This window comes from Ochotona princeps, chromosome 11, assembly GCF_030435755.1.
Source record: "Ochotona princeps isolate mOchPri1 chromosome 11, mOchPri1.hap1, whole genome shotgun sequence".
Lineage (NCBI taxonomy): Eukaryota > Metazoa > Chordata > Mammalia > Lagomorpha > Ochotonidae > Ochotona > Ochotona princeps.
The window spans coordinates 40676119-40693380 of record NC_080842.1 but is presented as its reverse complement, the minus strand read 5'-3'; the positions used below and the strand labels follow the sequence as shown (position 1 = coordinate 40693380).

At 38.7% G+C, this 17262-nt stretch overlaps 1 protein-coding gene across 1 annotated transcript in view; it reads left to right on the top strand.

The window, feature by feature from the left end:
* The window catches only part of INTS9 (integrator complex subunit 9), a 129834-nt gene that overhangs the window by 26099 nt on the left and 86473 nt on the right, over nt 1-17262 (top strand). The gene's annotated exons all lie outside the window — the stretch shown is intronic.

The window sequence follows — 17262 nt, the reverse complement described above, 5'->3', positions numbered from 1 at the left end:
GACAGATATATCTTATAAATACTTACTACTAATATAGCATTTTGGTAGTTGGATAAGTTCCAATATCACTTAAAATATCCTCACAAGATTTATTCAGTTTCACTGAATTTTGTTAGAGAAATATTTTGTTAAACTCAGTAAAACCAGGAACCATGAAGGAGTTCATTAAGATGCCAACAAATTTGAGTAATTTAAATATCTGGGAGTTATCTTTCTTTTTCGCTTAAGGCTCTATCTTGTTGGCTCATTCTTCTGTTAGATTGCATGCTTACTTTATTTCATTTCTATTGCCATATCAGTAATTTAAATTTTGTTCACATTGCCCTGGATAAATATGCTATCAAAATAAATATTATGGACAATTATCATTGTGTACACAGTTCCTTGAAAAGTAACAAATGTCCCTAGCAAATTCTATGTTAATACCCCCCCCCCAAAAAAAATAAGTATGATGTCTTGGATTTTATCTTGTGCCGTGAGTATAAGGAAAATAACTCCAAATGTTCACAGTAGTAAGAGACATACAGTTCTGTAATGCTGATGTTTGCTGAAATAACTTGTACAATACATGAAAGACTCTTCCACTGTTACTGATATTAAAAGTATGCTAATGTTTGCCTGGTTTTAAAAATCAGATCTGCTTCCCCTTCTTAAAAACATAGATATGTCTAACGCTAAGCTCACCAACCCTCACTTTTCCTCCTTCTCTAAAAATTACTACTTTCCTAAAATCGACCGGTATCCTATTCTAACATGTTATTGTTACTTCAGTTTAAAAGTACATGTGTATTAAACATTATTAGGAATTGCCAATTATTACTAGTGAACACTTAATATTTACTGCCTTTTCTGCAATGTTAAGTATCATCAGCCTGTTTAATTTGAACCAATGTAAAGTTTGCTCATTATTGGCTTACTTTATATTTCTTGGTTAAGGGAAATTGAATGTTTTTGTATCTTATGTCCCGTTTTCTTTCCTATGGCTATTGGGTTTTCTGTCTTTCATTGAGTTTTGTAAATTCTTACGCTAAATAGATTACAATATTTTTTAAGACTTAGTTATTTATTTGAAAGACAGAGTAACAGAAAGGGATTAACAGCCCAAAAAAAGATCTTCCATGCACTGCCTCACTTCCCAAATGCATGCAACAGCCAGGAGGATTAGGCCAGGCCAAAGCCAATAGTGGTAAACTCCTGGGTTCCCCCATTGGTGATGGCACTTGAGCCATCATCTGCCACCTCCTGGGTACACTAACAGGAACCTGGTTCTTTAAGCATGGAGCAACCATGACTCTCACCAGCTACTCTGTTTGAAATGACTTCTCCCAATGTATGACTTGGCACCATGTTGATGGTATCAGTCTTAGTCTTTTTGTGCATCTATAACGAAATGCCTCAGCCTGGATACTTTTTTTTTTTTTTTTTTTTATCTTCTAGAATTACATATGATGAAGAAGAATAGGGGCATTCTTCTCCTACACGCCTATAATTCCAAAGGAAGACAACCAATGGGCTGTAGGCAAAGGCCCCACAAACACTGTCAACACGATTAACAATAAGATAGTCAGCAAGGACAACCATCAAGCTCATATAACACTTTTCGGAGATTTTGGACCTTTCATCTGAAATACATGAAAGCACCTGCTTTACTAATCCCTCTGCCTACAGCACTGGATTCCCATATAGGCGCAGGTTTGAATCCCAGCAGCTCCACCTCTACTCCAGTTCCCTGCTAATGACCTGGGAAAGCAGCAGAGGATGGCCCAAGGCCTGCCTCCCAGTGGGAGATCTGAAAGAAGTTCCTGTCAGCCTGGATAATTTGTAAACAGAAATTTGTTCCTCATCATTCCGGAAGCTGGAAAGTCCAACATTAAGGACCTGGCAGGGTCTTTGGGTAGATAATGAGTACCTAGTCTCAGTGCTTTCAAGATGGTAATTTGGGCTATATTGTCAGGAGACACATGGAATATCCTCCCATGGCAGAAGGTAGACAGATGAAAAAGGGAAAATAAGGGGCAAAGTCAGGGTCTGCACAATGGCTCAACTGGCCAATCCTCCACCTGCAATTCCGGCACCATATGGACACCAAATGGTATCCCAGCTGCTTCACTTCCCATCCAGCTCCCTGCTTGCAGCCTGGGAAAGCAGTAGAGGGTGGCCCAAAGCCTTGTCACCCTATAACCACGTGGGAAACTCAGAAGAAGCTCCTGCCTTGGATCAGCTTAGCTCTGGCAGTTGTGGCTATTTGGGGTGTGAACAAGCAAATGGAAGATCTTTCTCTGTCTCTTCTCTCTGTAAATCTGCCTTTCCAATAAAAATAAATAAACTTTAAAAAAAAAGAGGAGGGGGGAGCAAAGTCTCAAATCCTTTTATATGAGTACCTAATTTCATTAATGAAGGTCATGTGTCCATTGCTTCATAAAGGCTATATCTCTTGATACTCTCACATTGAGGATCTATTTTCCACAGGAGTTTCAGAGGGGAAAACCAGTCCAAACATAGCAGTGTCTTTTGAAAATTTTAAAGTAGCATTGTCAAGTCTTTCCATCTTTTTCTTTGCTTTGTTCTTTTTCTCACAGATTGCTAACGTACTATCCTCTTTTTGTGTCATTTTTCTCTAGAAGTTTGAAGTTGTCTTATCACAAGTATCAATCACTGGGTTTTTGTTTTGCTTTTTGTTTTTTGGGTTTTTTTTTTTTTTTTTTTTTTTTTTGGTATATAGTGTCAGGCAACTCTTTTCAAATGAGTTGCAGTTTCCCAGCATCATGTATTGATAATGTGACCTTAGCATTTGTCAAGCTCCAAGATACCTGTGTGTTTCTCTGAACTCTAATCCTGTTCCCTTGGTCCATTTTCTATCCAAGTATAATCATCTCACTACTGATAACATTATACTAGTTCAATATCCCTTATTTGAAATGAGTTGAGAGTCCAAAATTCAACCTGTTCCAAATTCTGAAAGTTTTTGAGTGTCATGTCATCATACAGAAAGTTTTGAATTTTGGAACTCACTTCAGGTTTTCAGGTTAGGCATGTTCAATCTGTAATAAACTACAAGATCAAAAAATATAAGTTCTCTGTAATTATTGTGCTTCAGTATTTTCTTGGCTGATCTTTTTTTTTTATGTTATGTTGCATTATGTGACACAGTTTCATAGACTCCGGGATTCCCCCAACCCCTCCCCGTGCACTTCCCCCATAGTGAATTCCTCCACCTTGTTGTAGTATTACAGATCAAATGAAGTCCAGATTCTTTCTTTGCAAACATATACCAAGCATAGTGTCCAGCATTTTATTGTGCGGATAAATTCAACTGTTTCTTGGGGAGACCATCTCTGGTCTAAAGTTAGAGCTGGCAGAATATCATTCCGATCAATCGAAAGCCCCAGCTTTCAACAACAACAGCAATTTACAACATTATGGAATTAATTGACATGGTATTGAATAATCAATATATTAAAACCATGCAAGTTCTTAACCATATCCTGTGACTACTTCATTGACATTTCGTTTTTTGTTTATACACAGAACTGGCTACTATTCACCTTAAAGTGGCTATAGGGTACTATTCAGCTATCTCGTGTCTATTTTCATTTTAGTATTTAACAGTTTATAGCGTTGAAGCATAATTTTGCTGAACTTGGCAGATTTTAGGATAGTCTACGCTGGCTTATAAATTTAACAAGCCATTTGTCAACAGTTGAGGTGCAGAACAGTTTTAGGAGGGGAGTGCAGAGAAATCTTCAGTATCCTAGTGAGATGTAACTAATCTTTGTGTCCTACTTAGTAAGGTATGTGTGGATCCACGCTGACTGTTTCCTGTCTGGTTCTACGCTTTGCTTGTATTTCTCTGTCTATTCTAATTTTTTTTGAGGGGGGAGGGGTTCCTGGGTGACCCTGATGGTCATTGCAAGAGAGAGTGGGTATCCAAAGTTGGAACTAAGTAAGGGCCAGAAAAGGCTCTTCTCCCTAGTCCCAAAGGAAGTTTACTGTTCTTCTGTTTCTGCAGACCACTCAGGGCTTCTGGCTGTTGTTCCGATGACCATGAATCATACAAGGAAGGATTTGGGCTTCTTTCATCCCATGTGGTAGATCCAAATGGGGCTGGGTGACCTCAGAGTTCTCGGCCTCCGAATGCACTCCAATTCCCCGTGTTCTCCTTGGCTGTTGGGATGTAGTCCTTGGAGTCCATACTGATAGTCCGTGGTGAGGATCCAAGATTCTTCAGGGTTGGGATACAAACCTCCTCCTGTCCACCTGCTCCACTCTGGGGTCCCCCACTGCTCTGTGCATATGACCTCCTGTTAAGAGGTTGTCAGGTTCGCTCTTGATTCCCCCCATATGTCTTTGTAGTTTTACTATTGTCTAATACTAATTCAAATCTGTTGAGTTACTTGTTATGTTCTCAATAGGTTATATACTTCACGTGTTCCTCCCACCTTCTAGGGAGATGAAAGATATCTCTGCTCTCCCGCCCCCGTTTCTGAATAGCTTAGGGTCTTAAAAATATATTGTGTTTTACAATTCTTTGATGTAGATCTTGGCTGATCTTAAGCCTGACTCTTCCCATGATACTTAGGGAAGATGTTCATAAAAATGCAATGGGAAGACAATTCCTCTTTTTTGCCAACAGTTTATCTTTTCAGTCGGTGTTTTTAAGTAAAGATTTATTACCTTGGTAAATAGCTTACATTTAAATTTTTGCTTTATCAGTGTATTCTAATATTGTTACTTTAAGAACTATTCATTGTTGGAATACAAGTGCTCAGTTAATTTTAGTGCATTGATTTTTTCTTGCATGTATTTTTTTGGTTATTTATTTTTTTTTATTTTCTCTGCTCCCTCCTCCAACTGAATTCCCCTATATTATTACTATAGCATAGCTCTTCATAAACAGTCACGTGTTCATCATTGCGGGCATAGACAATAGCAGAGTCCAGCCTCCCATTGTCAAGATACAACTAGTAGTTTCATTAGTAGTCCATTTTTGATCTGGAAGTAGAGATGCACACTGCACTGCATCCTCACATCTGGACATGATAGCCTCTTAAATGAAAAGCCACTATATGAAATCAACAACATGAGGAAAAATAGAAGTTCAGTGATTTTTGTTTCCAACAACCTTGATGAGCTCTTATTAGTTGGACTAGGTTTATTCAGAATATTTTCTAATTCTGTAAGTTTAAGATTACATCTTTTTGTCTAATTGTATTATATAACATTTTTAGTTGATGTTGAATGTAAGCAGTCATAATTGGTGTTGTGATTCTTTTTATTTTTTAACCCCATCTCTTTATTTGTTTAAAATTAATTTATTTGTTTGAAAGGAAGAATTACAGAGAAAGAAAACATATCCTCAGGTTTACTCCTCAAGTGGTCTCAGTGGCTGGAGATGGGCTGGACCAGAGCTAGGAGCTGGGAACTTGTTCCAGATCTCTTGCTTAGGTGGTTGCAGATGCAGTGGCTCAAACCCTTGATCTCCCTGGTTCTTTTCCCTAAGAGCTGAATTGAAGTGGAGTAGCCAGGACTTGAACTGCTGCCCAGATGGGATGCCAGTGTGACAGGCAGAAGCTTAGCTTGCTGTATCATGATGTTGATCTTCTTGTCTTTTTCTTTAAAGTATGTGCCTCATGTTTTATCAATAAATGTGATGTACAGTGGGGCTAGGAATGCTTCATCAAATTGAAAAATGCCTTGCACTTAATATTTTGGTAAGAATTCTTGCCCAAAATGGATATTGAAATTTTTCAGTTACATTTTCTATCAAGATTATCAAGATTTGTTTACTTCTACATTCACTTATTTGTGAATTATACCAATATGCTTTCTGACTTTGTCACAGAAGAAAACGAAACCTTTAGACTAAACTTAGTCGCCCAAAAGGCTTTTATTTATTTATTTATTTACTTATTTATTTGAGCCTTGTATTTGAATGGAAAACAAGTACAGTTGCTTTTTATACCACTTGAGAAAAGCTAACTAAAACTTGTTTCTCCTTACTGATCTCCACAGTGGATATGTGTTCATTAAACAAAGAAAGGAGAAAAGGAGGTGAAAGTGGTGATACAGTTTACTATTTGTTTCATGAACTCTACTGTTTATTAAAAAGAAACTATTCTCAAAATTAAAGAACTTTTGGCCTTAAGCCACTCTGAAAGTAATAAGTTACATTACAGATATTTAAAAGCAGTTTCAGCAGTAAAACTAGTTTAAAGTGAGAGACTCTTGCTGCTTTGCCTTTAATGGAAAAAGAAAACCTAGTGAGAAAAAAGCTGCATATGATAGATGGTGAACATAGTTGAGGTCCTTGCTTTGCTTTGCATTAGTCAAATGTCTGGTTCTCTTTGTTCATATCATAAACTCAGCTGTGTTCTTCACATTTAAAAAAAGTGGGACATTCCTGTGTGTGTGTGTGTGGCCTTTTATGCAGTGGTTGAGATGTCTCTTGGGTTACCTGCATCCCATATCAGAGTCCCAGTTCAAATCCCAACTCTACTTGCTATTCAACCTCATGCTAATGTGCATTCTGGCGAAAAAAAGAAGGTGGTGTCTGTCGCCTATGGGGGTAATGCAGAATGAATATCAGGACCTGGCTCCTTGGCCCCATCTCAGCTATCGCAGCAGCTGGAGACTGAAACAGTGAATGGCGGATACTTCTCTCCCTTGCTCCATTCCTCTCCACACTTGCCTTTCTCTTTTTTTCTGCCTCTTTCCTTTACTCTGACTTACTGCTGCTATGTGTGTCTTTCTTTCAAATGTGAAAATACATAATTAAACTTAAAAACAACCATCTAAGCCATTATCTGTGCAAAGAAAATGAACAATTGTGTCTCTGGCAATTCTTTGTCTTCCATGTAGTGTACCATGTTGATCAAGCATACTGACTGTTGTACTCACTCTTCTGGGTTCAGGTTCCGACACTGCTTTTTACAGTGTATGTGTAAGAAGTATCATGCACACATTTCTTTTTTTAAAAAAGTTTATTCATTTTTATTGAAAGGCAGATTTTCAGAGAGGAGAAACAGAAAGATCTTCCATCCGCTGGTTTATTCCCCACATAGCCGTAATGGCTGGAGCTGAGCCAATCTGAAGCCAAGAGCCAGGAACTTCTTCCAGGTCTCCCATGCATATGCAGAGTCCCAAGGCTTCGGGCCGTCCCCTACTGCTTTCCCAGGCCACAAGCAGGGAGCTGCATGGGAAGTGGAGTAGCTGGGATATGAACCACACCCATATAGGATTTAGCCTCTAGGCCATTGCGCCAACCCCAGTGTATGCCATTCCTTAGTGTCTGTGCCTCTGTATTGTCTTCATCTGTAAAATTGAGAAGTATTTCTTACCTCTTTGCATTCCTCAGTGAATTGAAGAAAAATTAGTTCTTGTAGAGTGCTTGATGCCTAATAAATACCTTATCAGAATGACTGTATATTATAGCCATCTTCTATAATAGTAAATAAAAGGAAAATTAAGTATCAGCCCATTGTTCTTTTGCTAAAAATGCAGGCTTCCCAAAGCCATTTCTCTAAAATTCAAATTGCTACATGACCAAATTTGCCAAATACATTAATTTGCTAAATGGTTACTTTTATGAGATTCACAGTATTTCATATTGCTTTTGAAGATTTCTGTGAGGTCAGCTTGGCTTGTCATCTTGTCTGCATAACAGCTTGTTAATACTGCATAACAGTATTAGATTTGCTGGAACATAAGGTCAAAATATGAAGAAGTCTTGCTAGTAACAGATGTTACATATATAAAAGCACATTTTTAAAGATTAAAAAAATTTTTTTTATTTGAAAGTCATATTTTTGCCGAGAGGGAAGGAGAGACAAAGCAGTCCTCCATCCATTAGTTAAACCGAATGGCTGCTATGACCAGAACTGAGCCAGTCCAAAGACCCGAGCCAGAAACCAGGAGCTTCTTCTGAATCTCCTCCATGGATGCAAAGGCCCAATGCCTTGATCCATCATCAGACGAAAAGCAAGGAGCTGGCTCTGAAGTGAAACAGTCAAGACTTGAACCGGCACCCTTGTGGGATACCAGCACCACAGGTGGATGATTATCACACTGTACTGCACTATCTCACTAGTTCCTTAAAGGCAATATTTTAAAATCAGTAACCCTAAAGATTCGTGTATGTTATATACCTCAGTACAGGTGCAGAATACTTAAGAAGTTTTTATTTGTTTGATAATGGATTCAATTATAAAGATTGCTTCTTAGAGTAACTTATGGCTAGACTTTCAGAGTATTCAAAGTCTGATTTGTATGCTCTCCTTTATTTTATACAAACTCAAAAGACAGTTATACGTCTTGGAGACCTGTCCCCATTCTTTGTAGAATTTCCACAGGCATACCCCCACCAAAGATGAACTCACCATCCAGAACGTTAAAGCACTAGGAATAAATGCCATGGTGAGTTACAGTTAGCAGACTCCAAAAACTTCAGTTAATTATGCAATCTAAGGTAGGCTCAGAAGTTAGTATGAAGCGATCCCATGGTGCTGCGTTCAAAAGAGAATGCTAGAAATAATCTTTGAGAAGAAAGCGTTGGTATCAGTTTTTTTTTTTCACTTTTCTTTCTTTTTTTTTTTAATTATTTATTATTTTTACTTCATTAATTACATTGTATTATGTGACACAGTTACATAGGTACTTGGGTTCTCCCCACCCTCCCAAAACCCTCCCACCATGGTGGATTCCTCCACCTTGTTGCATAACCACAGCTCAAGTTCAGTTGAGATTCCCCCATTGCAAGCGTATACCAAACATAGAGTCCAGCATCTTATTGTCCAGTCAAGTTCAACGGCTTCTTAGGTATACCCTCTCTGGTCTGAAGACAGAGCCAGCAGAGTATCATCCCAGTCAATTGAAAGCTCCAACATACCATCAGCAAAAATTTACATCATTATGGAATTAATTGACATAGTAATGAGTAACCAATATGTTAAAAGTAAATGCGAGTTCCCAGCCACCTTCTGTGACCACCTCACCTACACTTCAATTTTAGTTTATACACAACATATAACATTCATAACATAACATGTTATACATAACATCATATCATCTTAAATTAAGGCAAACATGTGGTATTTAATCTTTTGGGATTGGCTCATTTCCCTTAGCATTATGGTTTCCAGTTTGGCCCATTTGGCCACAAAGAACTGCATTTTGTTTTTTTTAATAGCTGAGTAGTATTCCATGGAGTAGATGAACCATAGCTTTCTTATCCAATCCTCTGTTGATGGGCATTTTGGTTGCTTCCATGTTTTTGTCGGTTGTCTAGCAGATTTAACATCAGTGAAGAAAGAATTAGCAAAATGTGAGGCAAATCTGGGGAAAGTTCCCAGAATGCAAAATTGGGAGCTAAAATTCAAACAATGAGTTAGTAATTTAATCATGAGGATAGGGCAATAGAATGAAAGATTACACCATAAATTTAATAGATGTTCCAGAAGTAACAACCAGAAAGAATAGGAGGTGATAATGGTGGTAATGGTGGGCAGGTTTTTTTTATTCTCTTGATCATAAAAGACTAAGTTGTTGCTTGATTAAAAACATAAATTACAGGGGGAATAATAAAGAAGAAAACTGGATCTCATGCAATGCTCACTTTGTGGATGAAAACACCAACAGTAAAAAGAAGGTATTAATAACAATTTGTAATGGAATAGAATAGGCTGGCAATAATAGAAGAAAACTGTTTTACTGATACTTTTAGTGTTGTTTTATAATTGAGAAATAAAATCAAAATTATGAAAATATTCAGACCGATAAAAACTACATGTTTGCCACTTGAACATCATCCCTGTAAAAGGTATACTAAAAGATGTAGTTGGGATGAAAGGAATTGAACCCAGAAGGAAGGAACAAAATACAAAAATTGATGAACAAAGAAACTGGATAAAATATTGGCAAATAGATTTTTTAAAAACCTTAAAATAATTCATTGACTCTGATTTACATATCTTTATTTTATGCACATAGCGCTGAGAATGAAATCATGTTGTTGCTTAAGAATATACCTATGCCTAGTGTGAAATTTTGCCTAATGCATAACTTCCAATATAATAAGGAATCCTGTTGTACATATGTTGGTTATAAAACATCAAAACTTAATTACGAAGTCAAAACAAGTTGCCTCTAAAATTTTGGAATTAGAAAATATGAAGTTCTTTTATATCTTCGAAAACTATTTGATTCATCTTTATTTGTGTGTAGATGTGGATGTATGCTTTCATTTTTAAAAAGTAAGAAATAGTAGACTGGTGTTGTGTGGTGGGCAAAGCCACTGCCTGGAATCCTGCATTCCACCTGTGTGTCTGTGTAGTTGTTTATGCTACTTTCATCCCAGCTCCCTGCCAAAGACATCCAAAGATCACCCAGGTGTTTGGGCCCATGACACCCACACCAGATGTTCCTGGCTTCAACCTGGCTGTGGCCCTTGTAGCCATCTGAAGAATCAGTCAGTAGATAGATGACTCTCTTTCCCTATATTTATAACTGCTTTGTGTAAAGCAAAACTCAACTGGGACTGAAATGAATAGATGAATGAAAATGAGGTAGATTTAATCAACTCTGTATGCAGTTGTTAGAATGTTTTTTTCGATTTCAAACACACTGGGTCATTTGTGTACAAGGCCACAAAGAAAGCTTCAAGAAATATCCAAAATGATAGATTCTTATCCCAGAATAAAAATGAAAATGATAACCAAAAGACAGCTGCAACCAGTTATATCTTTGGAAATTAAGCAAAACACATTTCTAAGTGGTTTGTGACTCAAGAAGAAAAGCAATGAGAGGTATCTATTATTTAGAGATGGCTACGGTGAAAACACTGTGCTAACCTTGTGAAATGCATCCAGAACATCACTTAGAGAGGGATATGTTGCCTTAATGCATATTTTAATCAGCTATAGCTAAGGAAAAGGTAATAGATGAGGTTTAAATAGCATAGCAAACAATTTGAAGTGAGAGAGTTTGGGCAGTGTACTTTTATGTGATATTTTTCTCTCAAAAGTGAAACAAATGTTGGATTGTGGTTGACTGTTGGTAAAAAAGCATAGAAAGAAAAATTGTAGATGAGATTACTAACAATTAATTTGAGTCCTCATTTACTTGCTTGGAAAATGATTTTTCAGAACTGAGTTTAGGCACTCTGGCATATTTTAAAATAATACAAGGTGTGACATTCACAATGGTAGAGATAAAAGTGAAAATTCGAGACACAAAGATCAGTGGATAAAATAAACTTCAGAAATAAGTTTTTATGCTGTAGGAGAGAATAACAACAATAAGTTCAGACTAAGGTAATAGGAAGAAAGACTATGAGAAAGGAGTGACCTTTAACATTCTGTGCTAGCACATTTAGGAAAATGGGCTTCTGTTTTATTGCCATTGTAGATAAAAGATGAATTTAGGACGTTTTTTTCAAGGCAGTGTTTTTGGAGATCAGATGAGTTTAACAATGTCATGGTTTTTCTGTGGCATTGTGTTGATGTCAAAAGGGGGATGCATCAACAAAGCGGACAGAATGTAAGTAATTATTAAACCAGAGTAAACCAGATATAAGTAATTGTTAAATATAAGTAATTGTTAAATGTGAGAATTTATGCTACTGATCTTGTTTACTTTGTCTATGTTTGCAATTTTCCATAATAAAATTACTTTTGTAAATGAAAATAACAGAATAACAAACTACCTTGAATGTAATTAAACTATTTAAGTTCAATTTATTTATTTATGACAGAGAGAGGAACAGACAGACATATAAGGCTAGCTGCATTTACTATTTCACTCCACAGACATATGCAATAGCCAGGGCTGGGTCTGATCAAAACTAGGGACCAGGGAATCCTTCCAAGTTGTCAAGGGCCCAAATATTTGAGCCATCAGCTGTTGCCTCTTGGGCTTAGCACAAAACTGGATTAGAAATGGAGATTAGAAATGTGTGACTTAGCAGGTGAAGTTACTGCCTGCAATGCCAGCATCCCAAATGGTTGCAAGTTCATGTCCCAGATCCAGTAATGGAACAGCTCCCTACTAATGGCCTGGGGGACGGGGGAGTATCAGAAGATGGCCCAACTGCTTGGTCCCTGCCCTCATTTGAGAAATCTGGATGAAGCGCCTGGCTACAGGTCAGCCCAGCTCCAGCCATTGTGGCCATGCTGCGTAGAAGGATGAGAATGAACTAGAGGATGGATGGGAGCTAGTTCTCTCTCTGTTCCTCTCCATAGCTGTGACTTTCAAGTAAATAAATTTTTTAAATCTTCAAAAATACAAATATATAAGTGGAGGAGGTAAGATTTGGTCGTAAACCCTCTGATACAGATTCAGGCATCACAAACAGTACCTTCAACCCACTGTGCCACAACAACCATCCCTGATTTTTTGTTTTGTTGACAGATTGACTGACTAGTAGCTCTCTCTCCCTGAGGAACAAGCTTGTAATGGGCAGTGTTGTAATCGTTTATTGACTTTCCCTCCTCTGAAGGGACATACATGTCTAAGCCACATGCCACTCTATATGAAGATCACTCTGCCCAGACGGCTGCTGCCTCTCAAATTGTACATTACCAGATAGCTAGAAATAGGAGTAGAACTCAACTAAACACCCACCTTAATTGATAAAATTTCTTCCCCCAAAAATACAGGTGATGCTTACAGTAACATTGGGCAGGTGCTGTGGTACGGCTGGCTAAGCTGCCACTGTATCCCGTTTTAGAATGCCAACTCTGGTGCTGGCTGTTGTGGTCTGATCCAGCTCCCTACTAATGGACCTGGGAATGCAATGAAGGTACCCATGTAGTTCAAATACTTCAAGCTCCTGACTTCTGTCTTGACTTACCCTCACTGTTTTAGGAAGTAAACCAGTGAATGGAATATCTCTATTTCTATATCTCTGTGTTTCAAATAAACAATTTTTTTAGAAACCATATACAGATTTCAAGATCAGATACTATTCATTCTGTGGATAAGAGAGATCAACAGGCACATCAGGAAGGATAGTTAGTAAATTGACTAACATGCAAGTACCACTATGTTCTTGTTAATTACAAAAAATTGAAATTGTAAAACCTGATATTGACTAGAATATTCAAATCTGTACTCATTAATAGATATTTGTAGGGAACGAACTACTGATAGGCAATATTTAGAAAATTGTTTATTGACTTTATAAGTCTTAAGGGATACACAAACACCTGAAACATTTGCTATAAAATGTAAGTTGCTTCCCCTGCTAGAGTTCGTCACTAAATGATTCTGTAGCTGTAGCATCTAAAAATGAGCACATGTTATATACCAAACACTATATTGATTCACTTAGTCTTGCAGCAACTCTAGAAAGATAAATTCTATGATTGTGTTTTACAAATGAAAGAAAAATTAATGAAATATCTGAGTCTTTGTAAGGTTAAGGAACTTTCTCAAAAGCATGTATAAATAAGTGCAACTAGGAAATCTTACTTCTAACTCTCTTTACAATAATTTCACCCCCCAAACTGACTCTTAAAAAACTTAAAGCCACTTATCAAATAGCTAAGTCCCCTTGGTTAGTGTCATTTAATTACCTCTAGATAACCCCTCCGTTATGACTTTGTTTTGGTAGGTTTCAAATGTTTTGAACATCAGGAATAGAAAGACCCTTTGATGCTCACCAACTATGCTTTAAATAGGTAGCCCTTTTTTGGAAGGCATTTTTTTATCTGCTTTATTATTTTTTTTTAAATTTTATTGTATTGTTGTTGACAATCTGTACATACTTAATCACGGTTAAAAAAAAAAGGTTCAGGGGGTATAGGGAAGTGGGTAATACTATTATGTCCATATTGTTTCCATCATGTATCTGAGGTAAAGGGGGATATTGAGGGAGAAGCCCCACCCAGTTTCCCGCCCACCCCAAGTCCCGGATGTGGGGCATGCTCTGAGATATTTGCTCAAGTGGTTTTAATACTTCTCAGTTATGAATCTCTGCCAGTTTCGCTCGATGAGGTCGTCCACTGATTGATATGGTCCATCATAAGGTCTTCGCTTGCCCCTTATTTCGCTGCTAACATATAGCTGAGATGAATGTTTGACCTGTTCTGTCCTCTGTCTTGTCTTGGTTAGAGTTCGGAGTCCAGCAGTTCGATTGGGGAGATCTCCAAAGAAACTTTGAGGTATTCCCAGACCAGATTCTTGTGTGTTCTAGCAAGCACAGGGCCCAGCACAGTCCATCACCCCGATCAGCTGGTGGTTTCAATTGCTGGGTTGGTTCTGTTTTCAGTCCCGAGTTGCACTGGAACCAATGGGTGTTGCAGTCCAGTCTGGTTCTGCCCAGCACATACTCGGCCCTTACATCAACCAGTGGGAGCTGCAGCCTAGTCGGGGCGACCCACAATAACCCCCACCAGGCCCACCCCCTACCCCGATTTGCCAGTATGTGTAGCAGTAGACCAGTCTGTCCCCCATCCCATTTGGCTCTTGTACATGTCAATGGGTATTAAAGCTTAGTTCCATCTAACCAACTCAACCATCCAGCCCTCACGGATGTTGTTGAGTGACTCTCTGTCTAGCCACCCCAGCCCCTGTCCTAGTTTTCATGCCCTCCCGCGGGACTAGTGACCCAAGAAGGGGGAACCCACTTTTTCCCTCCCAGGTTTCTCTCAGTCCCGGTTTATGCACTCTTTAGGTGGTTCTGTGGTTTGACTTGACAGAATTAGTCCCCAGTGCCAGCTTCTGCCATCTGATGCTATGGCTAAGCCCAAACATCCCTCACCCACTCTAATTTATGCTTGCACCAGTAGGAACAATCAGCCCAGCCTGGCTTTTCCCTGATCTAGTCCACATGCAGCACACAGGTGTTGCAGCCTTGCTTAGTCTGCTCTGTCCCCATCCCAGCCCACGCTCTCCAATGGGAGTAGCTGTCCGGCAAGGGGACCAGCCCCTTAATCCCCCTGCCAGCTCTGTCCCCCCTCTGGAAGGCATTTTTTAAGAGCCAGAATATGCTCATATTTTTTTGACCTGGTTAATGCCACTTCTGGGAATCCCCTGAAGAAATAGTCCTTATGCACAAAAAAATAATAATAAAATAAAAACTTGTGCACAAAAGTGATCACCACGTCATGTTTCTAATAGAGCAAGTGGAAGCAACCCTGAATGTTTAAGAATAAGGAAATGACTAAGCAAAGAACGGGATAGCAACTTAGCCACTAAAAGTAAAATGTGATGCAGCATTAACAAGAAAAATAGGCATGATGTCATTAGTTTTAAAAGCAGGACTCTTATAGGTTTTTCTGAATGTTTAAATTTTTTTAAGATTTATTTTTATTGCTAAGTCATAAATATAGAGAGAGGAGGAGAGACAGAAATATCTTCTGTCCAATGATTCACTCCCCAAGTGACCGCAACAGCCGATGCTGTGCCTATCCCAAGCCAGGAGCCAGGAACTTCCTCTAGGTATCCCATGCGGGTGCAGGGTTCCAAGTCTTTGGGCCGTCCTCAACTGCTTTCCTAGGCCATAGACAGGGAGCTGGATGGGAAGTGGAGTGGCAGGATTAGAAGTGGCGCCCATATGGGGTGCTGGCGCATTCAAGGTGAGGACTTTAACCACTAAGCCACGGCGCTGGGCCCTGAATGTTTAAATTTTTTTGAAAGAGGAAATACAAGAGCTCTGATTGGAACATTTGTTATGTTTGCTGCCCATTTTATGTTTTGTTTTATGTAGTGTTTTCAAAAAGATTTCCAAGCCCTTGGGCATTCTCCACTGCCTTCCCATGTGCATTATGAAAAAACTAGATTGGAAGCAGAGCAGTGGGGACTTGAACAGCTGCCCTGATACTTGGATGCCAGTGTTATGAACAGCAGGTGAACTCGATGTACCATAGTGATCTCGTTCTGTTCGTTTTTGAGACAATTGATGTTAACAATTATATCAGGATAAAGAAAAAGTTAGCCATAGCTGACTAGATAAAGAATAGGGGAATGATCTCTAGTAAGCAACATTTTTTTCTCTGTCTCTGGAACTTGTGAAAGTAGCTTAAAATGCATAATTGCTTATCACTCAGAAGCACTCCAGGATGCTTTTGCAGAACAACTGTAATTTCAGATAATTTTTCATTGTTTTTGCCATAAGTACCCCTATCCTGAAGACTAAGTCACAAATTTTGTTTTAGTAAAATTTAATCATCATACATAAACCTAATGAAGTAGCTTTCAGGACCCAGCATTTGGCATATCATTTATAACACTGCTTGGGAAGCCTGCAACCCTTATTGAGAGCTTTGGTTCAAGACCTACTCCTGCTTCCAATTCCATTCCTGCTAATACACACTCTGACAGGTAGCCAGGTATGCATGGTTTAAGTATCCGGGTCCTTGCCACCCACATGAGACGTCCAGATTTGGTTCCAGGCCTTTTTTTTTTTAAAGATTTTATTATTATTGGAAAGCCGGATATACACAGAGGAGGAGAGACAGAGAGGAAGATCTTCCATGCGATGATTCACTCCCCAAGTGAGCCGCAACGGGCCGGTACGCGCCGATCCGATGCCGGGAACCAGGAACCTCTTCCGGGTCTCCCATGCGGGTTCAGGGTCCCAAAGCCTTGGGCCGTTCTCGACTGCTTTCCCAGGCCACAAGCAGGGAGCAGTTCCAGGCCTCTTAACATTAGTGTGGTTCAGCCTCAGCTGTTGCAGGCATTTGGGGGAGAGAGCCAACAAATGACAGTGATTGCACTCTTTGTTTCTCTCTGTCTTGTGTGTGTGTATATCTGCCTCTCAAGTAAGAGTGATTTAAAAAAAAAAAAATGAACAACTTGGAAAATACCTACCATATCTTGACCATCAGTCTTAGCATTTTTGGAACATGCAGTTTCAAAAAAAAAAAAATAGTTCCTATAATGACACGTAAGATCAAACTAGAATATTTATCCAGAGCAACAAAATCCTGAGAGTTTTGCCCTACAAGACTGTGGCTCGGTGAGAATGGGCATTAGTGGAATATTATTCAGACTTGTCTTTGTGCTGCGATTGGAAAGACTGAGGAGTTAGTAACTTTGATTCCTCCTTTTGGGGTGTTGCTGTTTACCAGAGTAAGCTATAGAATAACTTTTACAAGGGAATGAAAGGATCTTTGCCTGTTCTTCCATTTCTTCAGAATGGCGTTAGAAGTATTAAGGGTAACATAGTTCTTCCTGTATAAATAAGTTCCATTATGGCATATCTGTTATCTCCATTACACAGAGAAAAACGTGAAAAATGTTTCAAGTCAATGATTTGTTTTTCTC